This window comes from Crinia signifera, chromosome 1 (genome assembly GCF_055691185.1).
Source record: "Crinia signifera chromosome 1, ASM5569118v1, whole genome shotgun sequence".
NCBI classification, from domain to species: domain Eukaryota; kingdom Metazoa; phylum Chordata; class Amphibia; order Anura; family Myobatrachidae; genus Crinia; species Crinia signifera.
In genome coordinates, this window is record NC_139217.1 from 26,981,162 (window position 1) to 26,996,786 (window position 15,625).

At 47.9% G+C, this 15,625-nt stretch overlaps 1 protein-coding gene across 4 annotated transcripts in view; it reads right to left on the reverse strand.

Moving 5' to 3' along the window:
• Window positions 1-15,625, reverse strand: part of CTNNA2 (catenin alpha 2) — a 1,425,647-nt gene that overhangs the window by 1,125,487 nt on the left and 284,535 nt on the right. The gene's annotated exons all lie outside the window — the stretch shown is intronic.

Consider the following 15,625-nt stretch of genomic DNA (forward strand, 5'->3'; position numbering starts at 1 on the left):
ACATAGTGATTAGTCCGGATGGTGCCTAATGTGTATACATAGTGATTAGTCCGGATGGTGCCTAATGTGTATACGTAGTGGTTAGTCCGGATGGTGCCTAATGTGTATACATAGTGGTTAGTCCTGATGGTGCCTAATGTGTATACATAGTGGTTAGTCCAGATGGTGCCTAATGTGTATACATAGTGATTAGTCCGGATGGTGCCTAGTGTGTATACATAGTGGTTAGTCCGGATGGTGCCTAATGTGTATACATAGTGGTTAGTCCGGATGGTGCCTAGTGTGTATACATAGTGGTTAGTCCGGATGGTGCCTAATGTGTATACATAGTGGTTAGTCCGGATGGTGCCTAATGTGTATACATAGTGGTTAGTCCGGATGGTGCCTAATGTGTATACATAGTTAGTAGTCCGGATGGTGCCTAATGTGTATACATAGTGATTAGTCCGGATGGTGCCTAATGTGTATACGTAGTGGTTAGTCCGGATGGTGCCTAATGTGTATACATAGTGGTTAGTCCTGATGGTGCCTAATGTGTATACATAGTGGTTAGTCCGGATGGTGCCTAATGTGTATACATAGTGGTTAGTCCAGATGGTGCCTAATGTGTATACAGTACATAGCGGTTAGTAAGGATGGCGCCTAATGTGTATACATAGTGGTTAGTCCGGATGGTGCCTAATGTGTATACATTACGGTTAGTCCGGATGGTGCCTAATGTGTATCATAGCGGTTAGTCCAGGTTATTGCACCCTGAATCTTATAACCTGGATATCTGCCGTCAGTAGTACGGAGTTCCTTTGGTCAGCGAAGGATCCATCATTTCATGGCCGACGATCATTATTTTCTGCAGACAAGGAGATCTCTATCAGGCCTTCCGTGGGACTCAGGGGTAATTCGGACCTTTTCACGCGGCTTGGAATTTGCAGCGTTCAATTAAATCAACACCTCGCTACAGTAAAATACCACCTTGCCAATCAATGTGCTCGCTGTGTGTGTGGCTACACATCTAGTTGCAAGTTAATACATACCTCACAACTTTAGACCAATGCCAGATGGGACAGTCGTCGGCCCGAAGTTTGGGTACGTGACCTGGTGACAAGGGGGCGCGGCATATAAATTGCTTCACTCCCGCAAGGCCATGCACCCTTGTGCCGCTGTGGGGGCATGGCCAGTGGCTCCGTGAGCTGCTGGCCATGCACCTAGCCCCCTGCCTGCCTAGCCCCCTGCCTTATCCACATTTAACTAAATCAACACATTACGTTTTATACGGTAATCTAATGGCGTACTTATAATGGGTGCAATGTGCGCAGCGCACTCGGCACATACAGCACCCATTTTTTTAAATGTACTCTGCTGTGCTGCGCAGCGCAGCAACCGTTAGAGAGGAGGGGCATGAACACAGGGCACACTGTCCTCCTCCTCTCTTACTGCATACCTCTCATCATCTGCTCTGATCTTCTCAAGACTGTCTCGTTTTTTGGGGGAGCGGTCCCGCCTGGGGGCTGGAAGTGTCCAGTGGTGTGGGGGGCCGGCAGTTGGGAGTTCCCCCTGAACGGTGAGCAGACCAGCTGTGAATGACAGAGCACAGAGCCCCGGTTCTGCCCCCACAGCGGCAAATACAGGGTTTGGGGCCTCGTGTGAGTAACATGAACGCAGATCACGCCCCGAAATTGAAGGCGGCAGGAATAGCACAGCCTGGAAGGAAGGTCACATCTTCCACAGTGTGCTGGGGATGGGTAAGATAATCTCTGTGCGCGTCTGTAGCCATCAATGTTCATGTCTTCGTTTTATACATGTCGGCACAATAACAAGTACACTGCAAACACTGAGTGACCTCTGACCCCATCGCTGCTGCTTACTTTGCAGCCTTCAAGCCAAAGCATTGTTTGATTTCTGTCACATGAATACAGTTTGTGTTGCACGTAGGGGAGCGGGTGGGGAGCAAAGACAAACAAGCGAGTAACGATGTACCAGAGAACATCATGCTGTACTGCAAGAGGCGGCAAATACAGGTGTCATTTATTCTTGCATGCAGGGTAAATACTGTCTGCTTTTGCATGTAGCCTGTAAATGCTGGACATATTTATTACACTGCAATGTAGATTTGAGTTTGGGCACACCCCGCTCACATCTGCCTCTCTGTGCACATTTTACATTTGTCCACGACCGTGCAGAGCAATAGGATTATACTCCGGTGCACAATGACTTGCTTGACTTCCGCTGTTGACATAGACTTTGTGTGGCATACTGTAGGTAAGAGGAGTGTGCATATTATTGTCTTCCTGTCCTCCAGGGAGGCTTCATGCCCTACCCCAAGATGGCTGACAAGATCTCTACTGAGCAAGTGTGGAACTATCTGTGATTGTGTGGGACTATGTTAAAGCCATACAATGGAAGACCAATGTCTTCCACTTATTGTGATTCCGCACCACTACCCTACCTCACCTGCTGGTGAGCTGCATGACAGCCCACTCCGCTCAAACTCCGCCCAGTCACCAGTGTACATGTAACAGTGAGTACGGCTCGGTTATTGATCACTAAACTTACCCCACTGTATAAGTGATTGGGCTGTTCATAGTGTGACCCATCTGCTGGTGTGTGGCTATATAACTCTGCCATATAATTTCCAGTATTGTATGTATTTGGCCGCTGGGTGGATTTGCAGGTCTGAATGGGACCCTATGTTTGTACAAGAGAGGTGCTATATTATGCTATAAGTATATTATATTATTGCCCGTTTCGAAAAACAAAATGTTTTCGTTTTTTAATTAAAGTACAGAGTTTGTGTTTCTCGCAGGCCCGGATCCTGGCTCATTGCTGTGCGCACATTTGTTTAAACACCACAAGAACCACAGATATCAATACACAGCGGTGGTTGATTAGATACAGCTCGCTGGGAACAGTAAGACTAATTACAGCTTGCTTGCATCTTACCACTTTGATTGCATTACTACATAACGAGTGCAGAAAGTGTCTCAGTGAGGCTGCCAGCCTGCTCTTGGCAGGGTCAATGAAACCAAAGTGGTCTTTAATAGCAACATTATCAGACAGCCAGCATCAGGTACTGTACTGCCAACTGCCTTCCCTTAAATAACAGGCAGACAGACCTCAGCTGACAGCGCCTGGCTTCTCCTACGTGCGCCGCTGTCATATTCCAGGCAGATGTACATCATACACAAGTACTTACAGGGCGATAATCAGTGTCTTTATCAATGGGGAAACTGCGGGCCGGATCGCATAACCCAACCAGCGTGAATTAGTCCCAAGGTCTGCTGTGGTGTTCAGTGGTATAATGGGGTGCTGGTGCTGTGGGGTGCTGGGCGTCTACATGGAATCTACAGAAACGGCCCTTGTTGTCTTGTTGGAGACAGAAGCTAGAGGTCCTACTGGATATTTAGGGGGAAATTTACTAAGATGTGTATTCGACTTCATATGGGCAAACAACCAGATCCTGTGTATTATCTTCTAGAGGGTACTTAATAAATAAGAAGTAGTTTCTGATTGGTTGCCCCTAGCAACATCACATGTGAAGTAGAATACACATCTTAATAAATTAAGTTGGGATCATTTGGTCTACAGCATGATGGTCGACAGTCATTCGGTTGACACAGGAAAAAGGCCGACATGGGTCTAGGTCGACATTGGGAAAAAATCGACACGGTTCTAGGTGGAAAGGTCGTTAGTTCGACAGGTCGTTAGTTCGACAGGTCATTAGTTCGACAATTTCTAGGTCGACAGTGAAAAGGTCGACATGGGGTTTTTCACTGTTTTTTTTTACCTGAATGTGAACACAGTCGACATGGACACAGTTTAAAGTGCACCGCATACCCTCACATTGCTTGCTACGCTCGGCACACTATTTTATTCTCCCACCACGCCCTAGTGGATAGTAGGGCATGAAATACCACCTGTCGCACATGTCGGCTCAAAAAACAGTGAAAACCCCCATGTCAACCTTTTCTCTGTTGACCTAGACATTGTCGAACTAATGACCTGTCGAACTAACGACCTGTCGAACTAATGAACTGTCGAAATAATGACCTTTTGACCTAGAACCATGTCGACCTTTTCCCATGTCGACCTAATGGTGTAAACCTAATGACTGTCCACCATCATGCTGTAGACCAAATGACCGCATCCCAGTAAATGTCCCCCTTAGTGTCTGTCAGGGGAGAATGGCACATACAGCCCTACCTGGAGGTGATGTATTCCTGGGATGTTATCAGCATGTAACTCCCTTGCAACGTGCATTGAAACCCCTGGAAATAGGTATGTAACTCCATGGCAACAAGCATTTAATCTCCCAACAATGTACATGTAACCCCCTGGCAATGAGCATAGAAATTAGAAACCCCTGACAACAAGTACGTAACCCTCTGGCAAAAAGCATAGAAATACCTGACAATGAGCACCTAACTCCTGGCAATGAGCATGTAACAAGTAGGCAAGAGAGAAACCACTTGGCAACAAGCATAGAAACCCCTGGAAATGGGCATGTAACCCCATGACAACAAGCATTTAATCTCCTGGCAACAAGCATGTAACCCCCTGGCAATGAGCATGTAACCCCTGGCAATGAACATGTAACTCCTGGCAATGAACATGTAACCCCTGGCAATGAGCAAGAAATCATTTGGCCACAAGCATAGAAACTCCTGAAAACGGGCATGTAACACTGTGGCAACAAGCATGTAATCTCCTGAAAACGAGCATGTAACCCCCTGGCAATGAACATAGAAATTAGAAACTCCTGGCAACAGGCATGTACCCCCCTGGCAATAAGCATAGAAACCCCAGGCAATTAACAATTAACCCCTGGCAATGAGCATGCAACTCAGCAAGTGAGAAACCACGTGGCAACAAACATAGAAACCCATGGAAATGTGCATGCAACCCCATGACAATGAGCATTTAATCTCCTGGCAATGAGCATGTAACACCTGGCAATGGGCATGAAACCCCTGGCAATGAGCATGAAATCACTTGGCAACAAGCATAGAAACTACTGAAAACGGGCATGTAACACTGTGGCAATAAGCATGTAATCTCCTGAAAACAAGCATGTAACCCCTGGCAATGAGCATAAAAATTAGAAACCCCTGGCAACAAGCATGGGCACCCCTTGCAACGAGCATGTAACCCCTGGCAATGAGCAAGAAACCCCAAGTATGAAACTAGTGACAACAAGCATCTAGGTCAAAAAATATATAATTAATGGGGGTGGGGATGGGAGGGGGCACACAGAAACTTTGAGCTTTTGGATTTACTGTATGCAGGATTTTTCCTGTGCAAAAAGACAAACTCTATCTTCAACACCAGCCGTAACGCCAGGAGCTCATATATTCAATGTTAGACACACGTACACGGCTCCTGGTTTATCTCTGCTCTTTCCCAAGCCGGGGGATGCCGCGCAAAACTCAGGCGTTCTGCAAATTTACATAGTGCTCTGTACAAACTACTAACAAACGGCTTCTCTCACATCCCTACGAGACCCGAACAGACGCAGAGAACATTCCCTCAATGAGTCAGAGGCCGCAGGCTATCATTTAACCAATGTTGACATTTTTACACTTCTCGCTATGCAAATCCTGGATATTTGACGAGGACACAGATGTGCTGCCCAAATGACAATTCAGTTATCTACGGTGGTGCAGACAGGTTCCGCTGCGGAATGCCGGGGCTGGTGTGCGTGCAAGCGAAGCTGCACTAGGACCCAGCTTCGCTTGCCGGTGTAGGTCAAGCACTTCGTCCCCGTAGACGAAACTCCAATTTACAGCACTTGACACGATCAATAAGAAATTTCAATTACTGTATTTGCATGGCCGGGGTCAAGCCGCGACAAATTAGCCTCAGTAGGTTGTGAATAGATTTGGAAAGCGCAATTGAATCCCTAGGACTCCCAATGACTTTGCGTTGCTGTTAAAGGCGTTCAGGGAAACTGTAAATCGTCTACAGTTCTAGAATACTTACAGGATCGCTAGGACTTACTTAACATTGATCAATTCTACGGTGTCAGGGGCTTGTTGACTTATATAACCAGCGTCGGCATTGACAAGGTTATCTCACTGTCAAGGGCACTTTGCCTGCGAGCCGGCCTATCTGAGTGTGTGACAGTGTGGTGTGACCTTGGCGCTTAGCAACCACCTAAATGAGAATCATACTGAGCTCCATTATACATAATAAATGGGTTCTGTATTTTATAATGCAAAGAGGAGACAACAGTGAGGAGACGCACTCAGCAACACATAACTGCCGACATGTCCCGGTGTCGCTTCTCAGTAATACAGGATAATAAAGCAATACATTAGGGATGGAAGATCCCTCTAAACTGCATGTTGCCATGGCATTCTGCCCCCCCCCCCCCCCCACTAGTGCACCCTCACCCAGGCATCAAGTGTCCTTTTTTGGGGGGATGTAGTCAAATTGTTGACATTTATAATGTTGACGCCACGATGTTGACAGTTATGATACGGACATTGGACCTGATTCAAGGCAGCGAAGCTGCAGTTTTTGCAGGTGGGCAAAACCATGCTTCACTGGAGGTGGGGCAGATGTAACAGGTGCAGAGAGAGTTAGATTTGGGTGGGTTATTTTGTTTCTGTGCTGAGTAAATGCAGATGGAGCGCCTGTCATTGTTGCGGGGGCTGCGGTCGGCGCTCCCTTCCTGTCCCCACCGCTCGATCCAACCTCCCTGCTCCCCCCTCTAACCCTGCCCATCTCACTGAAGCGGAGATGGGCAGGGTCCGCGTCCCACGCCGCCAGGAAACTGGGACGTGCGTGCGTGTGGGAGATGGAGCTGCTTACTGTACTGGCTGCTTAATTTGTACACTTCAAATTAGATTTCAGTTTGAACAACCCAACCCCCCCCCCCCCCCCCCCCCCCGAAATGTAAAGATGCCCACAGACTATGGTGATTTCTGATATATTGGCTGATTATTAATGTTACCCTTCCTAGGGTGTTGACCTTTGTAGGATTAAGGCATTTGATAAGGGTAAAAAAAAACCGAACACTAGGAAGGCTAAGATCACAGATCTTTCTAGTGTATGGGCACCTTTGCTCTCTCTGCACATGTTACATCTGCCCCACCTACAGTGCAGCATGGTTTCGGCCATCTGAAAAAAATTGCAGCCTTGCTAACAGATTTTACAAGCAAAGAGGGAAAAGGGCTGCGTTCCCCCAGACAGCCCTTTTTCCTCTTTGCTTGTAAAATGTGTATACCCATGCTGTAGGGAACAGCACCCCCAATACCAATAAAACAATTTCTCTTGGGGCCTTTTCACCCTGTAAAAATCAGGGATCAATCAATTTATAAGGTTGTGCGAACATTCACTACACTCCATGCGGAGTAGAACCCCATGTGAGCCTTGCTAACAGGTCTGAATTAGGCCCATTGTTAAAATGTCAACATTGTAGGTATGTGCAGAATGTCGACAGGGTCTCCACAAAGTCATGTGAAAAGCTAATATTCTGCACAAATATCGCCAGCAGAGGACTAGGATGTGTGAGAGGGTAGGGTGGTGGGTGGGAGGGGGGTTAGTCTGGTAGAGGGTAGGGTGGTGGGTGGGAGGGGGGTTAGTCTGGTAGAGGGTAGGGTGGTGGGTGGGAGGGGGTTAGTCTGGTAGAGGGTAGGGTGGTGGGTGGGAGGGGGGTTAGTCTGCAGGAAAAAAGATTTGGGGTCCAGCACTATGAAGATGTTTGGATGCAGTAGAGGGGGGTAGAGTTAGGTTATGGAAAGAGTACTTATGGTTAAATTTGGGGTGGGGGGGGCATTATGCTTAGACTATAGGAGGGGCGATTAGGGTTAGACTATGGGAGGGGAGATTAGGGTTAGACTAAGGGAGGGGAGATTAGGGTTAGGCTACAGGAGGGGAGAGTAGGGTTAGACTATAGGAGGAGAGATTAGGGTTAGACTATGGGAGGGGAGATTAGGGTTAGACTAAGGGAGGGGAGATTAGGGTTAGACTATATAATGGGAGATTATGGTTAGACTAGGAGGGGAGATTAGAGTTAGACTATAGGAGGGGAGATTAAGGTTAGACTATAGGAGGGGAGATTAGGGTTAGACTATGGGAGGGGAGATTAGGGTTAGACTATAGGAGGGAAGATTAGGGTTAGACTATAGGAGAGGAGATTAGGGTTAGACTATGGGAGGGTAGATTAGGGTTAGACTATAGGAGGGGAGATTAGGGTTAGACTATAGGAGGGGAGATTAGGGTTGGGCTACGGGAGGGGAGATAGTGGTTAGATTATAGGAGGGGAGATTATGGTTAGACTATAAAAGGGGAGATTAGGGTTAGACTATATAATGAGAGATTAGGGTTAGGCTATAGGAGCGGAGATTAGGGTTAGGCTATGGGAGCGGAGATTAGGGTTAGGCTATAGGAGGGGAGATTAGGGTTAGGCTATGGGAGGGGAGATTAGGGTTAGACTATATGAGGGGAGATTGGGGTCAGGCTATGAGAGGGGAGATTAGGGTTAGGCTATGGGAGTGGAATTGAGGGTTAGGCTATAGGAGGGGAAGTTAGGGTTAGGCTATGGGAGGGAAGGTTAGTGTTAGGCTATGGGAAGGGAGGTTATGGTTATACTATAGGAGGAGAGATTAGGGTTAGGCTATGGGAGGGGAGATTAGGGTTAGACTTTCGGAGGGGAGATTAGGGTTAGACTATATTAGGGGAGATTAGGGTTAGACTATAGGAGGGGAGATTAGGGTTAGGCTATGGGAAGGCAGATCAGGGTTAGAATGCAGGAGGGGAGATTAGGATAAGGAGGGGAGTTTAGGGTTAGGCTATAGGAGGGGAGGTTAGGGTTAGGCTATAGGAGGGGAGATTAGGGTTAGGCTATAGGAGGAGAGATTAGGCTATCGGAGGGGAGGTTAGGGTTAGGCTATAGGTGGGGGTCAGGTTTAGGCTATAGGAGGGGAGGTTAGGGTTAGTCTGCGGAAGGGGAAGTTAGGTTTAGGCAATAGGAGGGGAGGTTAGGGTTAGGCTATTGGAGGGGAGGGGAAGTAAGGATTAGTCTATGGGAGGGGAGGTTAGGGTTGGGCTATGGGAGGGGACGTTGGGGTTAGGCTATAGGAGGGGAGGTTAGGGTTAAGATATGGGAGGGGAGGTTAGGGTTAGGCTATAGGAGGAGAGGTTAGGGTTAGTCTATAGGAGGGGAGATTAGGGTTAGGCTATGGGAGGGGAGGTTATAGTTAGGGTATGGGAGGGGAGATTATTTTAGGCTATGGGAGGGGAGATTAGGGTTAAAATGCCCATACACGGAGCCGTTCGCCGGCATCCGTTTTGTACTATGCGATGCGCGCTCCCGCGCATCACATAGTACGGTACAAAAATATGTGCTGCACATACTTTTTGTACTAGGTACACATCGGATCGCAGTGCATGCACTAGGGATGCGATCCGACACGATGTGTGCTGTTTAAGTCCCAAACGGATCCGTTAAACGGACCGTGTATGGGCTGCTTTAGTCTATAGGAGGGGAGATTAGGGTTAGACTATGGGAAGGGAGATTAGGGTTAGACTATAGGAGGGTAGATTAGGGTTAGGCTTTGGGAGGGGAGGTTAGGGTTAGGCTATGGGAGGGGAGGTTAGGGTTAGGCTATAGGAGGGGAGATTAGGGTTAGGCTTTGGGAGGGGAGGTTAGGGTTAGGCTATGGGAGGGGATATTAGGGTTAGGCTGTGGGAGTAGATTAGGGTCAGGCAATAAAGGGAAGTTTAGGCTAAGGCTGGGTGATGACAGGTTAGAGTACGGCTATGGTATGGGGGGTGGGGGGGCACTTCGGGTTAGAACCAGGAGGAGGCTTGGTGGTTTAGGCATCAGCTGTCTGCCAGACCCGGAAAACAATGCCAGAATTGCTGGACCCACCGTACCAGGAAAGTCACCACTAGAACACCAGGGACATTTCGTCAGCATCCTAATCCCATTGACATTTCATGTGTCTACATGATGAATAATCAATGTGGTCAATGTTGACATTTTGACCACATCGACATTAAATAATGCTGACAAAATATACCGGTCCCATTGTTTAAGCTGTATGCAGTGAATAGTCACTGTTTCCGACAGCCGAGATCCGCTACTCTCTGGTGCCTACCGGACATGTGACTCATATTACCCTCGGGGACGTGAAGCATGGTCATATAATATGATACTCCTCTGATTAATGTGCTGATCGGTTGGTACTTTATCTCTCTACAATTTGCTACATCGCTCCCTCTAGTTGTTGTTGGAACTACAAATTTCAGCATGCCCTGCTAATCAGAGTAAAGGAAAATAAGATGTGGCTGGAAAGGCAGAGAAATTATTGAATAGCATTGGTTGCTTATGGCAACATCACCTCTTTTCATTTTTAGAAGCTTTATTAAATTCACTCCATAATGATGCAAATGTATTAAGCCTTCACAAGGGATAAAGTGGAGAGTGATAAAGTATGATAAAAGACTAGCCTGTCAGCTCCATACTGTCACTTTACAGGCAGTGTTTGATAAATGGCAGTTAGGGGATAACTGGCTGATTTATCACTCTCTACGTTATCGCTTGTTAAGGATTAATACATTTGGCCCAATGTCCCAAAATGCAAATCTTCTCATTCAATGCGGATAATAGTCTGCAGAAAAGCAACGCAAGGGCGCAACTAGGGTTGCCAGTCCCACCTCTCCTGGATTTCCGTGATTCTCCCATTTTAGGTGGGAACCCTCAATGAGGCTTTTCCAGTCTCCATTCTCCCAGAATCAGGGTGGCTGAAAAAGCCTCCAGCCCTATTTGCTGCCTCTCCCCCCCTGTCCCCAGTGTCCAGCCGCCGCCTTAAGCACCATTGCGCCTGCCAGGCCTGCCTCCGCAGCCTGACAGACGCACTCGCAAATATGATGATGTCATCATCTCGCGAGTATTATCCTGTGTCAGCTGCCCGCCACTGGTGATGATCTCAGACTCCCAGCATGCCCTGCCTCCGCCCTCCGCTGCCTGACTGCCTGTACACCGCGCTGCTGGCCGCCTGCTGCTGCCGCCACGTGTAAGACATGGGCGGTCCAAACACTGGTGAGTTGGACTTGAGCCTACGGGGGTTACGTACCCCCGAAACATCGGTACTTCTTTTTTGCACCATGTATTTGAGATTAAAAAAAAGTTGTGCCCTTTAGGGGACTCTCTGTATTATGTTGATAATCGATGTATGATGATTGTACCTATGTTTGGCTTTGTGTTGGGTTCTAGGTTCTTTATTCAGATTTTATTCTGCTGGAAAATGTTCGGTGATAAGGTGGCCATACATATTAGACACCACGCCCACTTTTGAATAGACCACGCCCACTCTTGAATAGGACACTTTCATACCCTCCAACATTTTATTCATAAAAATCGGTACAGGGGGATGTAACCACAGATATAGGGGGCGTGGTCATTGGTAGAGGGGGTGTGGCCACCGGGCAGTCCCAGCAGCGGCTCCTACAAGGAGTGAAAACAGCACCCACCCAGGCCAGTGAAGATGAACCCGGGTGTGGAGACGCATGACCCCTGGCAAAGGTAGCGGATAATCGCAGGGCACATATGCCGCTCTCTCCCTCACCTCCTCACAGATCCACCTCGAGTCCCGTGCAATGGTCTGCATCCAAAGAAAGCAACCATACATGTGTTGCCACAGGGCGCTGTATGTACACAACAATCCCTGAGCGCACAGGCAGGTCCACGGTGCGGCCGCGTGACGTCATTACACGACGCACGCTGGCCTCCACCCGCAATGCACCTCTGGGAACGGGTGCAGGTCATTACAGGGCCATATTTTCTTAGTAGGTGAGGGGAGACTAAGGATTTGCAGAGTGGCTTGCCTGTCACAGCTGCTATGAAATGAAGAGCCACCTGATGGATCAAAAACCGGTACAATCGGTACAGTGGATTTTAGCCGGTACAGACCGTTTAAAAACGGTACTGTACCGGCTAAATCGGTTGGAGGGTATGCACTTTTCCGGAGTAGGATTGTAGGGGGGGGGGGGGGGGGATCTCCAGGAATCAAAGAACAGTGAGGTGGAAACCCTAGGCGCAACTAAGGGATTGTATGGCTGGAATGTTCGGCGACGGCAAACCGTTTAATGCCATACTTTGCCATCATGTTGCTTACGGTATAGGTGTGTACACACGCTTCAATTTGCTTTAGATTCGATGTCCGATTCAATTTTCCATTCAATTTGGCATTAGATCTGTACCTTAGCATTAGATATCGATTTCGATCTACATTTAAGGTACAGTGTACACAGTCAATTTACTGGAGCGAATTGGATATTTACTTGCCTGCACAATTTTTTTTTCTTTTCGATATAGAGAAGACAGAAGAGCAAATCAAATTGAAAGCAGATCGAAAAACATTTTAAAAACCATTCGATTTCAAGGCGATTTTGCATCTATCAGCAAGAATGAATCGAAAACCTGTCAAAATCGAAGGGTGTGTACACCCCTTATCTCTATCACTTCCTAACTATTAATGTAAAACCCAAAGAGAAAAAGCAATGTTGATATTCTCCACAAGGTGGCAGCAGCCTGTCTTTGGAAGCTCCAGGATATATCCGCAAAAATGTACTTTTCAAAAGACTACTTAAAGATATAAATGGGATTACAAAACCGTTAAGATCTGTCATCATCTACCAATCATCATAAGCAATTAACTAATAATAGGCAGAAAGTACACAGAGCCCTACACACAACTACTACCCTAGGCAATAGTAACATAGGAAAGAGCAATCCGGTTAGCAATGACTGTCCTATGAGGGATAACACTATATGCATCTATATTGTGGCCAAGGCTGGCCCGATCCCCAGCATTGACAGAGGGTAGATGAGGAAAGTATGTAAGGCGCAGTATACAGAACATACCACATAGCTATATTGTGGCTAGGGCCGGTGCAAGCCCTGTCAATGCCCAAGGCAATTCCCCCCCCCCCCCCCCCCCCCCCGCTGCCTCTGGGGTGGGGGGGATTTCAGCGGGCATTACCCTCGCTCTGGGTGGGGGGAGGGGACGGGCGCCGCTGGAGATTGACAAGGATCCTGGTGTCCAGCGCACCGGGGGCGGGGCAGCATATTGCAGCTGACTAGCTGGCGGGGCTGGGGCCGAAGATTGCCGCAGCAAGTTTAACACGGGCGGGCACCGGCGCGCGGGGGGGGGGGTGTTGGGGGAGCAGCGTAACTTACCTGTTGCTGCTGCTGGCTGGCTGCAGATAACTACTGCCTTCCAGTGGCCGGCGCCCTAGTATTGGTGCCGGCCCTGATTGTGCCAAGGCTGTCCCTAACTGATCCATACTGTATATCATTTAAAAAAAAATATTTGCAGTTGCAAATAATGAATCATACAATATGTAGTTTCATAGCTAGCAGCATAATCGGCCTGATATACTTGATACCCAATGTGTTATGTCCTAAGACTTCCTGAGGGGTAATATCTTCAGGTATGACATTTGGATAATATTCAAACTACATATTGCTTTGCAATTCTCAGATAAGTCCCATTCCTTATGTCTTTGTGATGTCTGTGTGATGTCTTTGTGATGTCTTTGTGTCTTAAATAGAAAACTTACAGCACTGGTAACAACACTTTCGGTTCTGTTTTCCTTTAAAACACTTCTTGTTTTGTGAAGTACCATCAGGCAGCTACTGTTTTTTTCTTTATAAGTTGTTTATTACAGAGCAATAAAGCTGGATATCAATAATGTGTCAAGAACCCTCTTCTCGGGCTATTAGTCATTTTTAAAAACATAATTACTATTGACTGTTCGGCAGAGCAACAATTATACAGCAGAAGATGATGCATGGGGAAAGTATAGGGGAAGTGATGGGGGGACGGACTTCATGTCTGGAAGACGGAGCTCCGCGATAAAGTCACCGGGATGGAGATTAAATGCTGGAGCTCATCACTTTCCATTGATTCACATTCAGAGAGAGAGAGAGAGAGACACTTATCAGTAACAATATCTATATTTGTACCCGCGGCCAGCTATGTGATTCCAGCCAATCATAGGGCAGCACAACACGTCCTAGATTTTCTGTGCAGACGGAAGGTTTACTGCATATGGTGACATTCGGTATATGAAAATAAGCCCGTAGGCTTCTATAGGGTAACGGCATCTGGTGTTGGCCTCCGTGGCGGTCAGTGGTGGAAAAAAAACACGAAAATTGGATTTTTACCACATTTTTTTCTTTCGAAATATAGTTCAGAAATGTATGACCAACTATCTATCAGGCAATTGAAATGTACTTTTTGTTTTTTGTCTACCCTTATGCAGTTTTGACTTGACATTGCCAACATTTTTCCTAGCTTTGCTCTGTGTCTTGATATGAACGGGCAGTGCCACTTCCAATGTGCTTTCCCAGGTTGCGACATCAGCAGCCTTCTATCCAGAGGCAACAGTACAGCATGCAGAGATCATAGCCAAGCCCTGACGTATCCCAGGGCAACAGAAATAAACAAATCTGCCTGAAGATAGAAACGCAAGCCACACAGATAAAACAATGGCAAGTAGTAAAAGCTGCAGGAAGGCACAGAGGGGTTAATACATGAAACCATGGTCTGCAACTGAAAAGCTGTACTGTACACTGATAGCTTTTCAATATTTGGAAACCTGGTCCTACTGTACTGTTCTGTACATCCAGAGGCTGGACGACCATTGTTGCAGCAGATGCAGTGCACTGGGCCCCTGAGGCCAACTGCTGCCCCTCTCACCCTCTTCCTGTCACTCACTGTTTTTCCCTGTCACCCTCTGCCTATCCCTGTCACTCTCTGCCTCTCCCTGTCACCCTCTGCATCCCCCTGTCACCCACTGCCTCTCCCTGTCACCCACTGCCTCACCCTGTCACCCACTGCCTCTCCCTCTCACCCTCTGCCTCTCTCTGTCACCCACTGCCTCCCCTGTCACCCTATGCCTCCCCCTGTCACCCACTACCTCCCCTTGCCTCTCCCTGTTACCCTCTGCCTCTCCCTGTCACCCTCTCTTTCCCCCTGTCACCCACTGCCTCTCCCTTTCTCCCACTACCTCCCCTTTTCACCCACTGCCTCTCCCTGTCACCCACTGCCTCCCCCTGTCACCCACTGCCTCCCCCTGACCTCCTTGTCACCCTATGCCTCCCCCTGTCACACACAACCTCCCTCTGCCTCTCCCTGTTACCCTCTGCCTCCCCCAGTTACCCACTGCCTCCCCCTGCCCCTCCTTGTCACCCTCTGCCTCCCCCTGTCACCCACTGCCTCCCCCTGCCCCTCCTTGTCACCCTATGCCTCCCCCTGTCACCCACTGCCTCCTCCTGCCTCTCCCTGTTACCCTATGCCTCTCCCTGTCACCCTCTGCCTTCCCCTGTCACCAATGCTGTGTTACACATTGTAAACTTGAAGTTGGGGAGGAGGCGGAGGGAGGCCCAAATGTAATTTTTACATCTGACCTTACCACCCACAAATTCTGCCACTATGTACGTCATTTGCTCAGGATCTAGATCACTGGATATTTTATCCTTACAGGCATCACAGCGATATATGAGCTGTGTTAGATGTGCGGAATGAGATTGTTTTCCGATCATACAGTTATGTACACACAATAGACAGATGCCAATCATCCATTGCCCTGCACTGATCTCTGCGTACTGACCATA